General features: G+C 39.9%; 1 long non-coding RNA gene across 1 annotated transcript in view; it reads right to left on the reverse strand.

The window, feature by feature from the left end:
• LOC129057597 (uncharacterized) overlaps positions 1 to 21,480 on the reverse strand; it is a 106,420-nt gene that overhangs the window by 69,640 nt on the left and 15,300 nt on the right. The window lies entirely within an intron of this gene.

The following is a 21,480-nucleotide window of genomic DNA, read 5'->3' on the forward strand; positions in this document are numbered from 1 at the left end:
CTATATGCTAGACCTTATGTTAGGCAATGGAAATACATGCCATTTATTGCACAAACTTAACTGAAAAACAACATGTAGTTTAAGTATTGCCTTATACCCATCCCATCCTTCAAATAAAATGACAAAAAGAAAAACCCGAGTTATAGTTTCTGCCTTTTATCCCAATAATAAAACATTGGTTAAGAATATGCTTTCTAGGATGTTAACTATGTGTCACTCAATTTATTAAATAGGTCAGTAGTATGGTTGAATCTTTATGAATTTTAAAAACAAAAAAACATTGAAACTCTTGTATTTCTCATGCTGAAGAGTTAATTAGATAAAGAAAACTACTGACAGAAGAAAGTTGAAAAGAATAACTTATCTAAGAGCCATTTTCTTATCATTAAAACAATTTTGCATAAAGGCTATTAAGTTTGTTATTGATTTTAGTACAGTAAAATAATAATGTTTATTCATTAATTACAAAAAATGTAAAATGTTCTGTAGCTATAAAGATCTGCCTTGAGGGTGAATGGCCAAAGCGTCAGTAACTAAATTCCTAGTAGTCTAGGATTTGAACTAACCTGAATTTTCATTTCATTGTACTCTACTTTTAAGAGAAAGATGCTATGGATACACAAAGAAGCTGTGACACTATTTTAGTTTACACTTTTTAAGCAAATTTCAATTACTCTACAAATATTTAGCATATGCAAGGTACTTTACTACATATGGTGGAGGACATAGATAATGAAAGACCTGTTCCCTACATTCAGGAACTTTATGATTGAGAACTACTACTTCTGATTAAGATGGATACACATGGGCTGGATTCACATTCTTGCCTGAACCAATCTGAAAACCAAAATCACATGTGAACCAATGGATTTCTGAACATTGGTCCTAAACTAATGAAGGACACTGATTTTTTGGAAAATAGGGGAAGTAATCCCTACCACTTCCTCAGCACACTGTGTTGGGATAGTTTCCAGGCCACACTGCAGGGAGTGAGGAACAAAGCAGAGTCCATTAGACTCCTTGAGTAGAGAGAATAAAACTAAGATCCAGGGGAGACCAAGTCAACTAGAATTGCAGGACACAGGACCAGACAAATAGAGCTTCACAAAGAGACAAATCCAGAAATCTGCATTTTTCTTGGCTTCATCAAAATGAAAAACTTCTGCTCTTGCAAGGAGGCTGTTAAGAATATTATAGACAAGCCACAAGTTGGGAGAAAACATTTGCAAATAGTTTATCTGATGAAAGACTTCTATTCAAAAAAGAACTTTGAAAATTCACTAATAATAAAGCAAACAACTCAGTTTTAAAAATACGCAAATATTCCTTATAGATTCTGAATATTTCACCATTGTCAGATGCACAGTTTGTGAAGATTTTCCCCCATTCTGTAGGCTGTCTGTTCACTCTGTTGATAGTTCATTTTGCTTCACAGAAGCTCTTGAGTTTAATTAGGTCCCACTTACCAATTTTTGTTTTTGTTGCAATTGCTTTTGGAGATTTAGCCAAAAATTCTTTGCCAAGGTCAATGTCAAGAAGGGTATTGCCTAACTTTTCTTCTAGGATTTTTACAGTTTGAGGTCTTACATTTAAGTCTTTAAGCCATCTTGAGTTAATTTTTGTATGTTGAAAGGAAGGGACTCAGTTTCATTCTTCTGCATATGGCTAGCCAGTTATCCCAGCACTATTTACTGAAGAGAATCCTTTCCCCACTGCTGGCTTTTGTCATTTTTGTCAAAGATCATATGATTGTAGGTGTGTGGCTCTGTTTCTGGGTTCTCTATTCTGTTCCATTAATCTATGTGTCTGTTTTTGTACCAGTACTGTGGCAGCTGTGCACTGTCTCAAGAAGCTGCTGCCATCACACTGGCTGCTGCAGGGAGGGCTTGAGGAGGAGGCACACAGCCCCCTGGGGCCACTGCAATGGGGACAGGCCAGGTCACCTGCTGGTAGGGGAGCAGCCCGGCAGGACAGCAATGTGGTTGGGCAGAGAGGGGCCCTGAGGTGGAGCTGGGCCCCAGGCAGGGCTGCACTTGCACACAGAGCACAGGGCCCAGACCCAGGGCTTGGAGCTGGGGTCATGCTTTGAGGAGCTGTACCCACTTCAGGAAACCAGCCAGCAGTGTGGGCAGGAGCCCTGACCGCCCCCCCCAGGCTAGGATGTGCCTGCTCCCACTGACTGGCCTCTCCTAACTTCCAGCACCTGCTCCCATCTCCGAGTGAGGCTGGGGCCAAGCTCAGGTGCTGTCACAGCCTGGCTGGGTGTGTGCAAGCTTGGGCCCTGCTGCCACAGCCCCCTCCAGACTTTGGGCACCAACAAATGCGAGGGTGTGGGAAGCCAAGGAGGGGGATGAGGGCAGCTTGGCCCTGGCCTGAAGGTGTCCCTTGGTATGAGCAGCCTGGGCACTATGAATGATGGCAGAAGGCAGATGGGCTCCTAGGTGGAAGGGGACAGGTCCCCTCTGAGGCCCCAATTCAAGCCAGGGAGGGCCTGAAGGATGGAAGCTGGGCTGCCAGTCCCATGGGCCAGACTGGGGACTTGTGGTGCCTTTTCCGGCCTGCCCATGGCCACCCATGGACAAATTGGCATGCACTTCCTCCCCTCTGAGGCCCACAGAAGTCCTGGGCTCAGCCAGAGCAGAGCAGAGGATGGAGAGATGATGGGATGACCAGCTGTAGAGAGGAGCCAAACACTCTAGGGCCTCTTCTCTGCTGAGAGCTGCAGAGATGATAGAATGACCTGCCTGCAGAGAGGAGCCAACCACTCTAGGGCCTCCTCTCTGCTGAGAGCTGTAGATGATAGGACAACTAGCTGGAGAGAGGAGCTCTCTCTGCTGAGAACTGAACACTTGTTGGGAGGACCTGCCTGCAGAGAGGAACTACCCTCTCTGCTAGGAGCTGAACACTCATTGGGACACCCTGGCTATGGAGAGGAGCTGCCCACTGCTGGTCTTCTCTGAGCTGCTCTATTGCTCAATAAAGCTCCTCTTCATCTGAGTCCTTGTCCTGTGACCAGGAAGAATAAGGTATGCAAACAAGTGAAGGGTGAGCAAGATGAAGAGGAGCTTTATTGCCACACTAGGTTAATCTAGACTAAAAAAGCTACTGTAACACAAACAGGGCTGAAACATGCCACCTGCTCACCACATTGCAGGCAAAGAGGAGGAGAGAAGAGCTGTGGCCCTAGCAGCTGGGCATGGTGGCTTACGCCTGTAATCTTAGCACTTTGGCACCCTGAGGTGGGAGGGTCACTTGAGGTCAGAAGTTCGAGACCAGACTAGGCAACATAGCAAGACCCTTGTCTTTACAAAACATTTAAAAATTAGCCAGGTGTGGTGGCATGCTACTGTAGTCCCTACTACTTAGGAGGCTGAGGTGGGAGGATTGCTTGAGTACAACAGTTTGAGGTTACAGTGAGCCATGTTTACATCACCGCACTCCAGCCTGGGTGACAGAGAAAGACCTTGTCTCTAATAAATAAATGAGAAATCCCTCATAGCTATAGATCCAGACTCATCATTTACAAACTCTGCTTCTGTCTAACTGCAGGAGTCAATTTTGCTATGCTTCTGTCACTACATAACAAGTATACTTCTTTCTCCAGTTTCCAATAACTTGTTCCTCATTTCTTTCTGAGTCCTCATCAGCAGTGTCCTCCAAATCTAGATTTCTACTAACAGTCTGTTCAAAACGCTTTAATCTTTTTCATATTCCTCAATATGTCTTATTTTTATGTATTTGTTACAGCAGTATTTCACTTTCAGCTACCAGAATCTACATTCATTTTCTATTGCTGTGTAATATATTGCCATAAACTGAATAGCTTAAAACATACATTAATTGTCACACTTTCCATGCATCTGGACTCTGGGCATGACTTAACTAGGTCCCACCACAAAGTTGTAATCAAGACATTCATCAGGATGCATTCTCATCTAGAAGCTTGACTGAGGAAGTATCTGCTTCCCAAATCATTTAAGGGTTTGGCAGAATTCAGTTCCCTGTAACTCTCTGACTAAGGGTCCTGGCTTTTTGCTGACTGGAGGGTAGAGGCCACCCTTAAGTCCTAGAGGCTACCCTTAAGTCCTAGAGGCTGTCTACAGTTCTTTGCCATGTGTGCCTCTCCAACATGACCAATTACTTCATCAAGATTGGAAGGGGAGTCTCTAGCTCTAGCCTGCTACATACAGACTCACACAACATAATGCAATCACAAGAGTGACATCCCATCCCATCCTAATATTTCCTCTGTCATTTTCTACTGGTTAGAAACAAATCACAGGTACATTCAGCACTCAAGAAAGGATTATGGGAAGGCATGAACACCATGAGGTAGAGATTACTGGGAGTCATTTTAGGATCTGTTTGCTACTGATAGAGTTCCTATCTTGGCTCCAACACTTTCCTTCTGTGTGACCTTGAAAAAATTCTTAATTATACTGTGACTCAGTTTCCTCACTAATCAAATGAGAAAAATATATATACATATATATGATAATTAAATGTGTACTCATGTAAACAGTATGGAAAATATTTGGTGCAAACCTTCAATAGATTATAGCTATTATTATTATTGTAACTGACAAATAAGTAATAGAAAATCATCAACAGATTTAGAGTAAGGGGTGATATGATCAAAAATGAGATTTAGGAAGGTAGAAAGACAGCATAGTTGCCATGCATTTGAGATAAGATGTGACAAAGCTTCTGGTTAGGAATAGAGTCCCTGTGTTGGGCATCTCCAGGAAACGCTATTCATACAGAATACAAAGTGAACATTGTTCCTTGTGGTTAAGCAATAGAGACGCCCTGACAGGAGGCTCTATCAATAGCCAAGGTAAGGGTTAAAAAAATGGAAAATCAACGAATGAATGAATCTTTATAAATGTGCTATATCCATACAATTCATCCACAAAAAGGAAAGAAGTACTGCTACAAGCTACTATATGGATGAACCTTGAAAATAGCATGCTAAGTGAAAGAAGCCAAACACACAAATCACAGATTGTATTAGTCCATTTATATGAAATATCTGTAATAAATAAACCCACAGAGACAGAAAGTAGATTAGTTGTTACCTGGGGCTGTGGGAAAGAAGGTAAGGGGAGTGGCTGCTTAATAGGTATGGAGCTTCCTTTTGGGATGACCATGTTTTTAAGTAGATAGAGATGATAACTATACAACATTGTGAATGTACTGAATGCCACTGAATTGTATACTTTTAAGTGGATTAAGTTATATAAATTTTACCCCCTTTTTCAAAAAGAAACCAACAACAATGAAAAAAAGAAGAAGCAATGAAGGCTTGAACTTGGGTATTAGCCATAGGAACAGGTGGAGGAAATGCATAAAATATATAGGGTAGGGGTAGAAACAAGAAAATGTTCAAGAAGTTGTTTTACAGAGGGACAGAAGCAGGCAAGACAGAGATGCTAGAGTTGACTTTGGGGCTTGGAGCTAGCTATGTAACTCAGAACATGGATCAATGTCTCAGCCTTTAACAAGGCCTCAGGTCAGAGTTTTTGGGTTGAAAAAAAGAAATCTTTAAGGCTTCAACCCACCGTTATCTGATATTTAAAATCAATGCCAAGTAGTCATCTAATTTATACCAAGGAATATGATTTTTTTAAAAAGTTGGGCTGAGGCCAAATGCAACATAACAATAAGAAATGTGATGGAAGAAAAATGTAAGGATAACTGTTAATCGTATATCTATTTATAAGGCAGCTACTTGATACAGCAGTTTGTATGCATCATCTCCTGGAAACCTTACAGCAACTTGTAAGTCATGTGAGGTAGACACCTGCTCTTTTTCTGCTCCTATTTTTCACTTGCTATTGAGGATCTGCTAGCCATTTTAATTCCATTTTTAACTCCATGTGATTTAAGTGGGACTAAGTCTTCCCACAACCCACTTTCAGACCTAGAAACCCATATCAGGCAAGAGTACCCAATCCCCACTGATCATGGCCATAGTAACAGATTCATGAATGATCAGAGCATCCAGCCAGAATGAAGTTTTTTATGGGTGTTGTGCTTGCCTGGTGAGTAGAAGGTATGCACTATTCCTCTAGGATGAATAGCTAAAAAGATAAAACTACATAGGCCAATGGCCATCTTTCCTACTATGTCTGGAAAGTCTACCTAAGAGTAAAATCAACCCACAGGAAAGTTTAGCCGAAAGATAAAAGGTCTCTACAGAACACTTATGACATTTGTTCATCCTCTAGACCCACCACCTGAAGCCAGACTATGCCTTGACTCTTCAGTTATAAAAGCAAACACATCAATTCTCTCTCCCCTATTAATTTTGCTTGAGCTCTATTTTCGTCACTTGCTGATCTGGTCTGAAAAGCTGGAGTTCTGGCCAGGTCTTTGAGGTAGAAACGTAGCAAGAGCAAAAAGACACAGCTTCTCCTCCTGGCCAGAACTCCACTAAACTCGTTCTTTTTAGCTATTCCCACTATTCCTACCACTTCCTATTACAAATGCTATAACTATTACTACTAAAATACTACTGTTATCACTACAACTATTACTACTAAAATTATATAACTATTATTACTAATAACACTTCTACTTCAACTAATCATAGAGTTCTTGATTGAAAGTGGAGAACATTGTGCTATTCACTTACATCTGCAATCCTTACAAAAGCCCTGAGATACTGTCACTAGACTACTTACAGATGAGGAAAACTGGACTCAGTAGGCCAAATTCACAATGGTATTTCAAACCTGTGTTGAATGGCTCAGTGTGCTTCTTGTTGCTGACAACATATTGGTCTTTCTAAGGGAACTGGCCACCCACCTCCCTGCCAAGTGACAGAGATGGACGGAATCACCATGGCTGGTATCACAAGACCTTCATTCCATCATCCAACCATGATTGAATCAAGGATGGATACCTGATTCAAGGATGAAAAGTTAGCAACTATGTAGAAACTTGCAGCCTTGTACAAAAATATAACAGGGCCTTTATCAGAAATTTACAGAAGCAAATAGCTGAAAAGTATTTAGCTATTGGTAGCGTCGGAAGCAGAAAGGATGCCCAGAGGTAAAGTTAAGACTAAGGCAAGCCTCCCTTGCAGGGAGGAATTATAAGGAAGCAAAAAATATGAATAACTAGAGGACACTCACTAGTCAACAGAGAGTAGAGAATGAAATAGGTTCACAGACACCAGAAATGTCATTACAAACAGAAAGCAGGCGGCCCTGAGGGAGCACAGAAGAATAGCTGGCTGCTGAAGTTGCTGTGGTTTCTGATGACTGTTGGTTTTGAATAATTCACATTTGTTTTTACAATTTGAGGTATTTGAAGGAGATCACTGTTTCTTACAACTAAACAAACTTGGTTAGAATTCCCAGCGATGAGATGGAACATTGGGCACAGGAAAAGCAAATCATAGTGACATTAATAAAGATTTCACCTCAATGTTAGCTGGAACTCTGCCCGCCCCCATCCACCAGTAGCTGTCACAGGGAATAGTATTAGTAGCAGAGCCTTCTGTGGGCCTAGTATGCAGGTATGAAGTAGGGGGTCTTAAAGCAGCCAGGAAAGAGAGCCAAGCAAGTGACTTGTGAGCTTCCACAACTGTCCAAATACTGCCTTCAGTTTTTCTATGTAATAAGATGTCCTTGATGTTCATAAAAAATTCTACCAGATCTTAACCTGGGAAATGTATACCAGACTCTCTACAAAGCAGAAAATGGACATTTAAAAAATTCAATAATCAGGGTCTGGAGGATATTATCCCATGAGTCATTCAAAAACACCAAACATCCTGAATGTCCATAGAACTTCAAATTCCACTTTTCAGTGGAGTTTTCATGGATGCACGTTAAGCTTGAGCCTGTGCCGAAAGAACAAACTGAAATCATTCAGAGGGTGATATTGTGGAAGGGCAGGAGCAGACTTATTCCAAACGGACTCTAACTCCAAAAGGCACCAATGCCTTAGGTTATTAACTTCAGCTGAATCATTTATATGCCACGTTTCTTACTCTAAGTTCTGTAAGGGGAAACCTTAGTACTCAACATGTCCTTTACCTCTTTTGCCTTTCCATTTACAGACACTCATCCCAGGAAAGAGTTATTTGGAAATGTCCTTGCTCCCCAGGCATATGCAGGGAAAATATGTAGGGTGGGGAGTATTCAACAGCTGAGTGCTCTGCTGTAACACAAAGGCTGTCTGGGTGAAACAGAGATTGGTTTTCTTGAGATTGGATCATTCCCTAAACAGAATTTCACTATATGAAAAGAGCAATGCATTCTCCTGTGACAGTCTGGACTAGGCAATAATATACTCTGTTGCCATGGTTTCAAAGATACTAGTGAAAGAAAGGAATAAGTATTTTGTGATGGATACAACACCTGCATATCAAACAAATATCTCAAAATTATTTGTGCAACTTGAGCATCAAGTTATAATAAGAGGAAAAATAACAAATCAAAAAGGATTCTCTTCCCATAATTAATTTCTTATAATTTTTTTCAACAAAATGTCATTGTATGGTATGTTTTTATCTATCGCTTTTTTATGTGCATCTCTTTTAAATAGTTCTAAGTACTTAAATATGTACACTCTAAAATAAAGCAATAAGATCCACGAAATTGCATTATCATATTCTCCAAAAGAGTTGAGGTAAAGTTGAATTAAAATGAGTTACAAGCACTGAATATGTTGCTTTTCATGGCAAAGTTATTTTGATATACACCTAAGTTTCAAATACACAGAGGAAAAGCAATCCAGTAATAGATTCCAGAGAACATATCCTGGTCAGAAACAGAACATTGCAAAGTCTCATTCCCAGCGAGGGCTGAGGGTAAGATGGGAGAGCAGTACTTAAACTTCTGCTTAAGGGAAGCTTCATGCACTAGAAAACATCGTCTTCATCAAGAAGTGAAGTAGCAAGGCCCAAATATGTCAGTGACTCAAATCAGAGAGGGGAAAAATCCTTCTTTAGGAGGAAGCAAATTAAAGGCTTTTAATTAGCCAATTTATTTGACGCTGACATAACACACCAAGGCTTAAAGTATTAGGGAATGGAGAAAATATGAGAACAACATCAGTGGAAATATTTGTTTTATGGTTCTCCTCCACTTATGCCTCCCTAATTTCTGCTATCCTATTAAAAGTTCTTTAAGAAGGATGACTAAATGAAGGGGGCAAACCTTCAATATGTTGTTGGCATACCAATAATTATACTAACAACAATAATAACAGTAAATTTATTCACTGAACTGCTGAGCACCAAGGTAAGTGTTTACATTTCAGGGTCATTCATACCTCTGAAATATTCTACAAGGTGGAAATAATTATACCTGCTTTAAAGTTTTCAGTCTCATTGTGACTACACTAAAACTGTAAAGAATACATAAAACTACTCACATCATCCCTGATCTCAAAGAATATAATATATAATAAGGTAAAGATGATACGTGTACATAGGATATCTAAAAAGTACAATCAATAAGAAAATTCTGGACCATAAACATAATAGTAGGACAATAACTATGAATATTTTGTAGATCTTTGTTTGCTCTTTAGTCAGCAAAACTCCAGCTCAGACCTATCCACCAAACAAGTGTCTGCACTCTGTTCAGTAATGCTGACCAACTCATTCTTCCTCTCCACATCTCATTAAAGGTGGCTAATAAATCAGAATACCCTTCTCAGCATCTTGGATCATTTCTTTCAGAAGCATACATGATCTACATTTCATTTCACATCCATCAGATGGACAGGTTTTTTTTTCAATATAGTTGATGACCTCAGATTCACTCTTGAAAGGTCATTATGTTTTCTCTTGCCATTAAATAGATAATCAAAGGAAAGAGAGTTGGTTTTATGTGATGTTCTGTCTCTTATTTGGGTTTAATGTACTTAGCTGATGCTCACAATACCTCATGAGTTTCATTTGAACAACTTTCAAATGTTCCATCTTATATGTTAAGAACCTTGTAGATTTTCTAGCCCCAGGTTTATATTTTATACATTGTGAAACTGATGAGTGCCTAATAAAGTCCTAGGTCGTGAACCTAGGTGTCATAAATTACTGTTCATCCACAATTCATCCAATATTTACTCAGGACCTATTATATGCTGGGTACTTGCTAAGGGCTGAGAATACAGTGGCAGACAACACAGCTTTGACTCTGTGTCCAGGTGCTTACAGCCTAGTATGAAATAGGAACAATTTGAATTGTATTTGAATACTATTTATCTGTACACATTATATATATATTTAAAGCTACTATGTTGATAACAAGAAGGTAATAGTCCTAATATAAGGTCTGTTACTTAAAGCATGTATCAATGTGTCAGATTCTGTGATGTTATGTTTATTATCTTGTCTAATTCTTATAATAGTCATGTAAGACATTTACCACTTCTCCCATTTTATATATGAAGAACTTGAGACTTAGGTGGATCAAGCAACATGCTCATAGTCAAATAGATAATGACTGGACAAATGCATGTCTTATTCCAAAGTCTGAATATTTCCACTGCACTTTGCTTCTGAGATCTCTTTTCTTAATGCTATATTTCTAATCTTCCCATGGATATTGATAAATAAAAGACATAGACTATGCATATGGTCAAAAAATAGTGACACCAGGGCTGGGCGTGGTGGCTCACCCCTGTAATCCCAGCACTTTGGGAGGCTGAGGCACGTGGATCACGAAGTCAAGAGTTCAAGACCAGCCTGGCCAACATGGTGAAACCCCGTCTCTACTAAGAACACAAAAATTAGCCAGGCATGGTGGCACATGCCTGTAATCCCAGCTACTCGGGAGGCTGAGGCAGAAGAATCGCTTGAACCTGGGAGGCAGAGGTTGCAGTGAGCCGAGATCACGCCACTGCACTCCAGCCTGAGCGACGGAGCAACACTGTGTCTTGGGAAAAAAAATAATAATAATGACACCAATGCTTTAGCACTTTAAAAATCACAACAATTAAAAAATGCATTTTGAGATGTTTGGGTCACTTGGCCAAGTTTTGAAAGCACAAGCACTCTAGAGCTGGGGTGAAGCAGTGAACTTGCAGGGTACCTTAGTTCTTCCTAAAAGTGAATGGCAGGATTATGTAATGGAGGGAACCACAGACTTGGTTTTAAATCTCAACTTTTTCCTTCTCTCATTACATAGTTTTGGCCATGCTTCTTGCAAACTCATAGATTCAGTTTTCTCAGATATAAAAATGCAGCTTATGCCCCTTCTCTTAAAAGATTGTGGTGGATATTGAATGAGATCAGAAATGCATCATGCCTAATGTAATGCCAGGTATAGTGGACATTTAATAAGCGTTCATTCCCTAAACTGGGTCAATTTATAAAATCAGAAGGCTATTAAAGATGGCTTGCACCAGAAGAAATGCTGTCACAGATGCTGGGAGACATGTCTTCTGAATGATGACCTTATTCCTTTGAAGAACAATGGGCATAAAAAGGAGAAGTTGGAGTAGAATTTAAATTTTTCGTTGGATGAAATTATTTACATCCTTGCTTCTAACTAAGAAAGAAAAGCCCTGCTCTCCCTTTTAAAGGTAACAAGGCAATATTAAAGGTGACAGGCAGAGGAGATAGGATAGTGTTAACGGTGACAGAGGACCTTTACCAGCACTCTTGACTTCACTATTTACCTATACATCTCATCTCTACCTCATCGCAAAAGTAAGACTGGTCTTCTGATCAGAGTGTGCAAACAGCATGTGCAATGTCCAGTCCAGTTAGGGGCTGGTGAGGGGCCAGAGCAACATCCGTGTCCCAGAATATCTCTGCACAGAATCTACTCTTGAAAGGGAAGGTGAGTCCACTTTAGTAGTACAGAGTGCAGTTATCTCACTCATTGTTCACAGGCAAATCGGCCTCTTCCTCTTTCAGAATCCCCAAATATCTGTACTTTAAGAACTGAGATGGCTACAGAGCTGTCCTCTTACATACATAATGGGCATTTAGACATTCAAACAAGGACATGAAATAGATGAAGGATAAACTGAGGTTCCCTTCAGTCCACACAGCATCTCCTTATTTGGGGGCTCTCATTCTCAGGAGAAATTGACTTTTTCAAGTGTGACACTTTACCAAGGAACTTGTATAAGCCAAACATGTATTATCTCTGAGCCACACACCAACTCTGCAGAGTAAACCTTATTTTAGATGAGGAAATGGAATCTCAAAGAAGTTAAGTAACTACTCAAGTCACAAATAAATAATAAATGGGAGAGCTGAATTTGGAACCCAAGCCTGTTTGAAGCCCATGCCAGGTCAACCTGGATCCCTCATCTGACTGGAAGCAAAGATACTTGATAGATCCTATCCACTGATAGATCTTCAGAGCCCAATATACTCCAAGTGAATTACTGCAGACTAATTTTATCGCTTGAGAGAACGGCAAATGCCAGACAACGGAGGTGGGTTGAGCCAAAGCACGAAGCTGAAACATGATTTTACTGAATGTTAAATATCAAGGCATTTGTATCCTTCTGTGTCCAACCCAGTAGTAACAGAGCCTCCTCATGAGCACATCAAAGCAGGACTCATTTGTACCTTTTATTAAATTCAAAAGCAAAACTAGAAGCTGAAAAATGCATTTCCCATGTTGAAAAATGCATTTTCTTTACAACAGCCTGTTAATAAAACTGCACATTGTCTCCAAAGCCCCTGTGTAGACCTACCCAGTATGATTAAAAGAAATTTGGAGAACACAGGCAACATCTTTAAATATTTAAATGATTAAAATAAAAATTAAAAATGGATTTCCTTTCAATGAAAGGTTTTAAATTGAATCCATAAGCCATGTTTGATTTCTAAAGCTAGCAGGAATGCATGTTAACTATTAAAGATGTTTAACGTGAAAATGCGTATTCAATAAAAAATAGATAACTCATTTTTATATGTGGTTTTCAATTTGTTTTGTTGGAACCAATCTCCTATTGGAAATGCAAGCAAACTCCCTTAAGTTTTCAAAATCAATGAGTAATAGTAAGTTCTATCAATTTTAAAAGAGAAAGGAATCTGTTTCAATGTTATCTCCCTGGGTACAATAACTTTTAAGAATCAGCAAATAAATATTTTTTAGCAGTTACTCTGCATTTAGTTCCTTGCCAGGTGTTGGACATACTGCAGGAAAAAAAAGGATAATATGGATCCCTGCAGGAGCCTGCGCTGTAAATGAGAAGATGCAGGCCAAGATCTGAATCCTGAGTATAGTAAACACTACTTTAGGAGCCCAAAAAACGGTCTATAATGAGAGATGATCTTGTTAAAGAAGATCCTGTGATATAAGAAGGTCTTGGATAAAGAAGCCAGATTGAGAGGTGATGGCTTCAGAAGGGTCATTTTTGTGCCACCTGGTCCTCCTGGGTAGAGACAGTTTATGTGGAAAAGATCTTTAATCCTCTGTAAACCACAAGAGACAGAGCAGAAGCTCTGAGACATGTAAACACTGCTCAAAGAAGTTTGTCGTCCTCACAAAGAGCCTTCAGCAGTATGATGTGCCCACTTTGGTGTAGTAAGGATATGCCACTCCTCAACCTAAGACAATTTTGCACTGTGAGAGAACACAAAAGAAGTATGGTTTAAACCTTAGATGCATAAAATTGTTTCCCTTTGGAAGGATTAGAAGAAAACTTGGAATAATTTATATTTCATGACTCACTCGTATGTAAACATATGTGTGCATGCACACACACACACACACAAACATACACACACAATTTACAGATACACATCCAAAATCTAAAACTTTCTAAATAGTGATTTCCAAAACTGCTCCATGACCTGCGCCAATCTGCAATATAAATATCACTGGGGAAATATATAGTATATTCCTGAATATTCCTGGTCCAAATGCTGTAGAACTGTAGAGTGGTGCTTTGGAGTTTTTGTTTTTTATCGACGGTCCTGAGGTTGCTTGGATTTAGCAAAGTTTAGGAGTCACTGCTCTATCTCTTCTTGAGTAGATAAGCCTCCGCCTTTGTTTAAGCAATTCTATTAATGGAGTGTTCACTATGACACAAGGTATTAGTGCTGACCATTTCAAATACATCAAAGAGTTTTCTATATACACCACCAAATCTTGCAACTTTTACCTAGCGGCTTCATTTTAGGTCTGTGAAATAAGCCTGTTATTTACTTCATGAAAGTATTCATACATTTCTTATAATCAGTCAGATATTTTTATAATCACTTGATTCTTCTCTTCTTAAGCTGAACAGCCTCAGCCATTTTTAAATTTCCTGTGATAAGTAGTTTCCAGGGACTTCATCATCCTAGACACCTGACTGTAGGTAGCTGTGGTTTATTGGTATTTTTCTTCTCACTCACTCTGTACTCTCTCCCAGGGTGATTTCATGCATATGACTTATTTATCACTAACTATGACTCACAAATATTTATGTCTACCATAGCTCTCTCATACCCCAAAGGCCTACTAGAAATCCTTTCAGATGTATTTAATTCATCATGTCTAAAACTGAACTCATCGTTTTTCCCCAAACTCACTCCTCCCCCTCCTCTTCCTCGTCTTCTTCCTGCTCCACCACCTCCCCATGCTTCTGCTTCTTCTCACCTCCTCCTCTTGTTCTTTTTCTGTTTCCTATCCAGAAACTAGAATCACCATCCACCTTGTTGCATATCGGGCCCTGGGAGACCTCTGGGTCATTTCCTTCTCTCTCACCTCTTATGAAATAGGTGATCAAGTCCCATTTATTCTACCAACTAAATATTCTGAGTCATTATCCTTCATCCCCATCATTCCTGCTTAACTTTAGGCCTCAAAGAGAGCAATATCTTAAATGTCCTTCCTAGCCCATCATGGTCACTCTATAATCAATTTCCCACACCGATACCAGAGATATTCCTGAAATGCAATGCAATCATGGCACTCTTCTGTTTACAACTGATTGAGAGATCTCAGTTACCAGACAAAGCCTAAGCTTCCTGGCATGGCAAATAAGGTCCTCATTCTCTGACCTCATCTTTCCTCAGTCTGCACATACTCCAGGCTTTAGAAACAGCTTTTCTAATATTCCTACTTTACTTCTATTTTCTCTCTCCCTTTTATCACACCGTTTCTTCTGTGCCTTCCTCACCTATGGTTTGCTCAAGAAACTTCTACTCTCCCTTCAGAGCTCAACTCAGGTTTCTCCTCTCTCAGGAATCCTCCCTGTGCTTCCCTCCACTCTGAGTCGGGTTCTTCTTCAGGTTCCCATGGAACCCTGGGCTCCATCATGGCTTTTATCTTCACACCTGTCTTGCCCACTAAGTCGTGACCTCCCTAAGTCAAGGACCATTTGACATTCATGTTTGTATTCCCGTTTACAGAGAATGTTCAAAGATGAAAACTAAAGTTTGTCTCTTCAATCCCAGGCCAACATTTTTTGTTCTATTCTTCAGGGTGCCTAGTTCTCCCACCACCACCAGCTTGGGAAAATTTCTAAGATAAATACCCACATCCACTTGAAATACTAACAGCTGACAGTTACAAGACAGAATCTAGAGGAGTTTCCAAAAGCTCAAACAATGTAAACACCAGGAAATTTGTACATAGAGAGGAATATACAATATAAATAGTAACTTTCAAAAGCCTGAATCTCCTGACCTCAGGCCAGAAATGCCACATACTGATTGCTGATAGATAAGGAGGCCAGTTCCCAACATGCATGTCATTCAGGCCCAAGGGTGTAAAAGCTGTTGATTTTGATATATTGCTGACAAAGGGATGGTTAGCTGGTGTCCCTGACCAGGCAGCATGTTGCCCAGTGCCCCAGAATGGCATAGGTTACATCTCACCCGACAGAGGGGTCTCCGCCCACAGGAACACAGGTCTGTGTGCAGAGCAGGGTCATTTTTCCAGTTGGCAGATGGTGCCATAGAAGCATCACAAAAAGCTTGCTCTAGGGCCTTAAATACAGCAAAATTAATTAAAACACGTTTTTAAGATGTTCCGAAACAGTAAGTTATGACAATTCATTTAAAAAAAACCAAACAACTCACCTATATGGAACAACAGATGGTAAATTTAAAAAGCAATTAAATTTGTTTTTTAAACTCACTAAATTTAAAGATTATGGACACGTATTAACTTGTTTCTTCCTTTATTCTATATATTTTTTCAAATTCTGAATAAATAAAATATTGCAAAATAATACTAGCTCTGTAATGGACACCAGCAGACTGCTCACTCAACATTAATATTTCCTCATTTATGACATGAAAAGCCTGAGCTACAGTAACTCTCAGACTGACACTAAGCTTATGTTTATATATTTAAAGCAAACTTGATTATAATAGCAAGGATTTATTTTATTAAGTGTGTCCTTTGTACCAGAAACGTTCTAAGTGTCCAAATGCATTATTTCAATTAATCCCTAAAATAGCTATTATCATAATTTCACGGATGAGTAAACTGAGGCAGAGAGAAAATATATTACATATGTTGTCCCAACTATTTAGTGGCTAGGCGGGGCTTTGACCACATAAACTTTTATTTTATTTTTTGAGACAGAGTCTCCCTCTGTCACCCAGGGTGGAGTGCAGTGGCGTGATCTCGGCTCACTGCAACCTCTGCCTCCTGGGTTCAAGTGATTCTCCTGCCTCAGTCTCCTGAGTAGGTGGGACTACAGGCACGTGCCACGATGCCCGGCTAATTTTTTGCATTTTTAGTAGAAATGGGGTTTCACCGTGTTAGCCAGGATGGTCTCGATCTCCTGACCTCGTGATCCACCCATCTCAGCCTCCCAAAGTGCCGGGATTACAGGTGTGAGCCACTGCGCTCAGCCGACCATAGGATTTTTAACAAGAGAGCCTGCAATCTTAGCCAACACCCTCTCCTACCCCAGCCCCTTGCTTCTGATAACTCTAAAAACAAAAGCTAGCTGGTATGTGGTAGTTCTTATTGATCACTCTGCTAACAACCTGTCCAATAGCAAATTGGCCTATGCAAGAACCACAACACACAAAACACATCAGCCTGAGCTTTCAGGCATAATTTTTTCCATCTTCTTCCACAATTTGTACTCACACTGTGAAACTGACACAGGTAGTTCACCTACTTCATCGGCCTATTGTCTAGATGTTGGTGGGAAATTTATTTTTTTAGTAGTAACATTTCAAAGCCTGACTTCTATCTCCTTTGGGAGGTTATTGATTTCTTAGGAGCATTAGTAATTTATAATCCTGAGCAAACTAGCAGAATTAAGGAAAAAAGTTATTTCGATGTTCTTGGAAGAATTGATGAAATAGTTTAAGACATTGGAATGCAAATTTAAATTTACTCACTTTACCCCTGAGTAGCTCATACCTTTAAGGGAAGCATAAATGTAAGGAAATAAACATTTCCTGATGAGTCAAAACAAATATGTCTTCCTCATCTTTGCAGTTTCTCTGTGTTAAATGAATTAACCAAGGATGTTCTGAATATCAACAGCACTTAACAATAAGAAAGACACAGAAATGTCACACCCACCCTCCAAGGGGCTGACAATGGAGGTGGCATCCTGTGATAGTTTGTACATAAAGGCTACAGCAAACTGTGGTGGAAAGGATACCAGATTAGGAGTCCTGCGATTAGGGGTCTATTTACTATTTCTGTAAAGCTTTTGTAAACATGTAGACAGTGTGTATCTGAGTGGCATTGCCTTACCAGCTCCAGGGACATGTTTGCAGTGGAACTCACTAACCTGGCTGGATTTTATTGAACACATATGTCATGTCATCCTCATTGTCTGCCCCACCCAACAATCAAAACTTCAATACCAAAAATGACATTAGGGAAAGGCAAGCAGAAAACTTCTTGGCTAGTGAGAAGAATATTCAAAGGCAACAATAAGAATTGCATTTCTAAAATGATATAGTCCTTTGGCCACAAATGGATCTTATTCTCCTTTTTGACTGTGAGATTTTAGGACTTGTACACAGTATGTATGTTCATCTGAGATGTTCTGTGAAATGGTAACCATAGCCACATGCTTCATACAGAGAAAGTTATTCAAGCGGCGGGATCCTCCTGTGCAAAATTACCGATGCTCATACCATTGTCTGTGAGAGTCTACTACAGGATATGTAGGAATGAAATCCCTTTAGAGGATATGAGAACTAGTGGGATAATAATGAGGAGAGGCAGAGTCTAACCCTGGCTCAGTCACCAAGTGGACAGCATGAAAAGTCATTGGAATTTGTCTCTTTTATCTAAGAGGGATAACAACCTCTGGCCCACCTGCTCCATGAACTGTAGGCAACTCCTACAGAGAGCCTCTTAATGGTCCTCCATGGCTGTCGACTCCTCCCCTTCTGGTCCACCCTACACTTGCTGCCAGAGGAAGCATTTTGAAATGCACACTTACTGCGACTTGCTCTTGACTTTTTTCTGTTTCATTTGTCTAGCTAATTTCTACTCATTTCTTAGGTTCAAGCTGAGACAACACTTCTTTCCAAAAGCCCCTTCTGGTCTCCCAAGTCTAAGTCTCTCCCGAGTGCTTCCATAGTATCCCATTCAAGGCACACAACCCACAATATTGGGTATGTTCATTTTTACACCATGGAGAAAGTCCAGCTTCCATGGACTCCATGCTTGTAGTGGGCAGAGATGGTGCCTTTCTCTGCTTGTCACCAGAACCTGTCAGACACAAGGTTTATAGCTAACAATGTATGGATGTTCATAAGTCTGGAACTATTCTAAATGCTTTATATATAGTATCTTAAATTAATCTTACAATATTTTAATGTGAGTGCTATTCTTATGTCCAATTTACAAATGAGAAAACTGGAGCAATGAGAGGTTAAAAAACTGTTCCGTTGGTTGCAGAGCTTGCAGGTAGCAGAAAAGGGATTTGAGCCCTAGTGGTTTGGATACAGGTTCTTCCTCCTAACCTCTACTCTTTGTCAAATGCAGAGTAGGGGTTCAAAGGAAGGACCCACGCTCAACAAATATTGGTAAAGGGAGGAATGAAGAAATAAATAAATGAATTAATTAAAAACCTGCAATAGCATCTTATTATATTCAGGATAAATGAACAACTATCATGGCAAATACAATTCTGTGAAATCTTGCCTTGCTCATTCTCCAATCTCAGTTGTCACTCATTAACATGGATCTTGAGCCCCAGACAATTACATACATCTTGCATCTATGAATTTTTCTTTATTTATTATTGTACTTTAAGTTCTAGGGTACATGTGCACAACGTGCAGGTTTGTTACGTATGTATACATGTGCCATGTTGGTGTGCTGCACCCATTAACTCGTTATTTAACATTAGGTATATCTCCTAATGCTATCCCTCCCCTCTCCCGCAACCACACAACAGGCCCTGGTGTGTGATGTTCCCCTTCCTGTGTCCAAGTGTTCTCATTGTTCAATTCCCACCTACGAGTGAGAACATGCAGTGTTTGGTTTTTTGTCCTAGCGATAGTTTGCTGAGAATGATGGTTTCCAGCTTCATCCATGTCCCTACAAAGGACATGAACTCATCATTTTTTGTGGCTGCATAGTATTCCATGGTGTATATGTGCCACATTTTCTTAATCCAGTCTATCATTGTTAGACATTTGGCTTGGTTCCAAGTCTTTGCTATTGTGAATAGTGCCGCAATAAACATGCATGTGCATGTGTCTTTATAGCAGCATGATTTATAATGCTTTGGGTATATACCCAGTAATGGGATGGCTGGGTTAAATGGTATTTCTAGTTCTAGATCCCTGAGGAATCGCCACACTGTCTTCCACAATGATTGAACCAGTTTACGGTCCCACCAACAGTGTAAAAGTGTTCCTATTTCTCCACATCCTCTCCAGCACCTGTTGTTTCCTGACTTTTTAATGATCGCCATTCTAACTGGTGTGAGATGGTATCTCATTGTGGTTTTGATTTGCATTTCTTTGATGGCCAGGGATGATGAGCATTTTTTCATGTGTCTGTTGGCTGCATAAATGGCTTCTTTTGAGAAGTGTCTGTTCATATCCTTTGCCCACTTGTTGATGGGGTTGTTTTTTTCTTGTAAATTTGTTTGAGTTCATTGTAGATTCTGGATATTAACCCTTTGTCAGATGAGTAGATTGCAAAAATGTTCTCCCATTCTGTAGGTTGCCTGTTCACTCTGATGGTAGTTTCTTTTGCTGTGCAGAAGCTCTTTAGTTTAATTAGATCCCATTTGTCAATTTTGGCTTTTGTTGCCATTGCTTTTGCTGTTTTAGTCATGAAGTCCTTGCCCATGCCTATGACCTGAATGGTATTGCCTAGGTTTTCTTCTAGGGTTTTTATGGTTTTAGGTCTAACATTTAAGTCTTTAATCCATCTTGAATTAATTTTTGTGTAAGGTGTAAGGAAGGGATCCAGTTTCAGCTTTCTACATATGGCTAGCAAGTTTTCCCAGCACCATTTATTCAACAGGGAATCCTTTCCCCATTTCTTGTTTTTCTCAGGTTTGTCAAAGATCAGATAGTTGTAGATGTGTGGTATTATTTCTGAGGGCTCTGTTCTGTTCCATTGATCTATATCTCTGTTTTGGTACCAGTACCATGCTGTTTTGGTTACTGTAGCCTTGTAGTATAGTTTGAAGTCAGGTAGCATGATGCCTCCAGCTTTGTTCTTTTGGCTTAGGATTGACTTGGCAATGCAGGTTAATTCTATTACCGGGATGCCCTTGTGACATCCTGACCAACTCTCACTCATTTGATTTTATGTCTTTGAAGGAAGCCTGGGTTAGAATGCCATCTCCTGCACACCCACTGTCATACTGTAACTAACTCTACCCTAACACCTTCTAGAAAGTTTGCAAATGTCTTTCTACTTATCTACCTCTTACAGAAGACTATGAGCTTCTCTGGGAAAGGGACTGTGTCTGACTAGTTTCTCTATCCTAGTTTCTAGCTTGATGTCTGGCACTAAAAGGCTCCAAAGAAATGCTTGTTGTGTGAATGAACTAAATGTTCTTTGTATATTTGCCTGCAAATTACTCAATGTTCCTCTTTAATCATTACATGGTTGTGATGAAGTCCTTAAAGGATGCCTTCTCTAATCCCCCAACTCTCCATCCAATGTGTACTGCCCATTAGGAGAGAGCCAGGAAGCAAGAAATGTCCTTGCTCCTGAGGAAAGGTAGAAAACCAGCACTGTTCTTAGGCCACTCAGGAGACAGATTTCAAGAGTTTCACTGGAGGGGTACTTGGTGAAAGAACAACCGAGCATTTCCTTGAGTATCTATGTCCTTCAGGAGCAAAAGGAAGGTCACTCTGCCCCTGAACAATTACTTCTGGGGCCTTCCTATGGTGATGAAAATAACCCTAACTGAGAACAAAACATTTCTTACAAAGATGAAAAGTAAAGCTTAATATATCGTGTGAAAGGGAACTCAATTGCTTACTAATTCACAGTAAATAGCAAAGTCTCTTGGAAAAAAAATTGTCAACTACAGGCCAATTATAATAGCACAAGAAGGTGCCAATTTACCAACTGAATGTTATTTAATTGCACCATA

This window comes from Pongo abelii, chromosome 12 (assembly GCF_028885655.2).
Source record: "Pongo abelii isolate AG06213 chromosome 12, NHGRI_mPonAbe1-v2.0_pri, whole genome shotgun sequence".
NCBI classification, from domain to species: Eukaryota; Metazoa; Chordata; class Mammalia; order Primates; family Hominidae; genus Pongo; species Pongo abelii.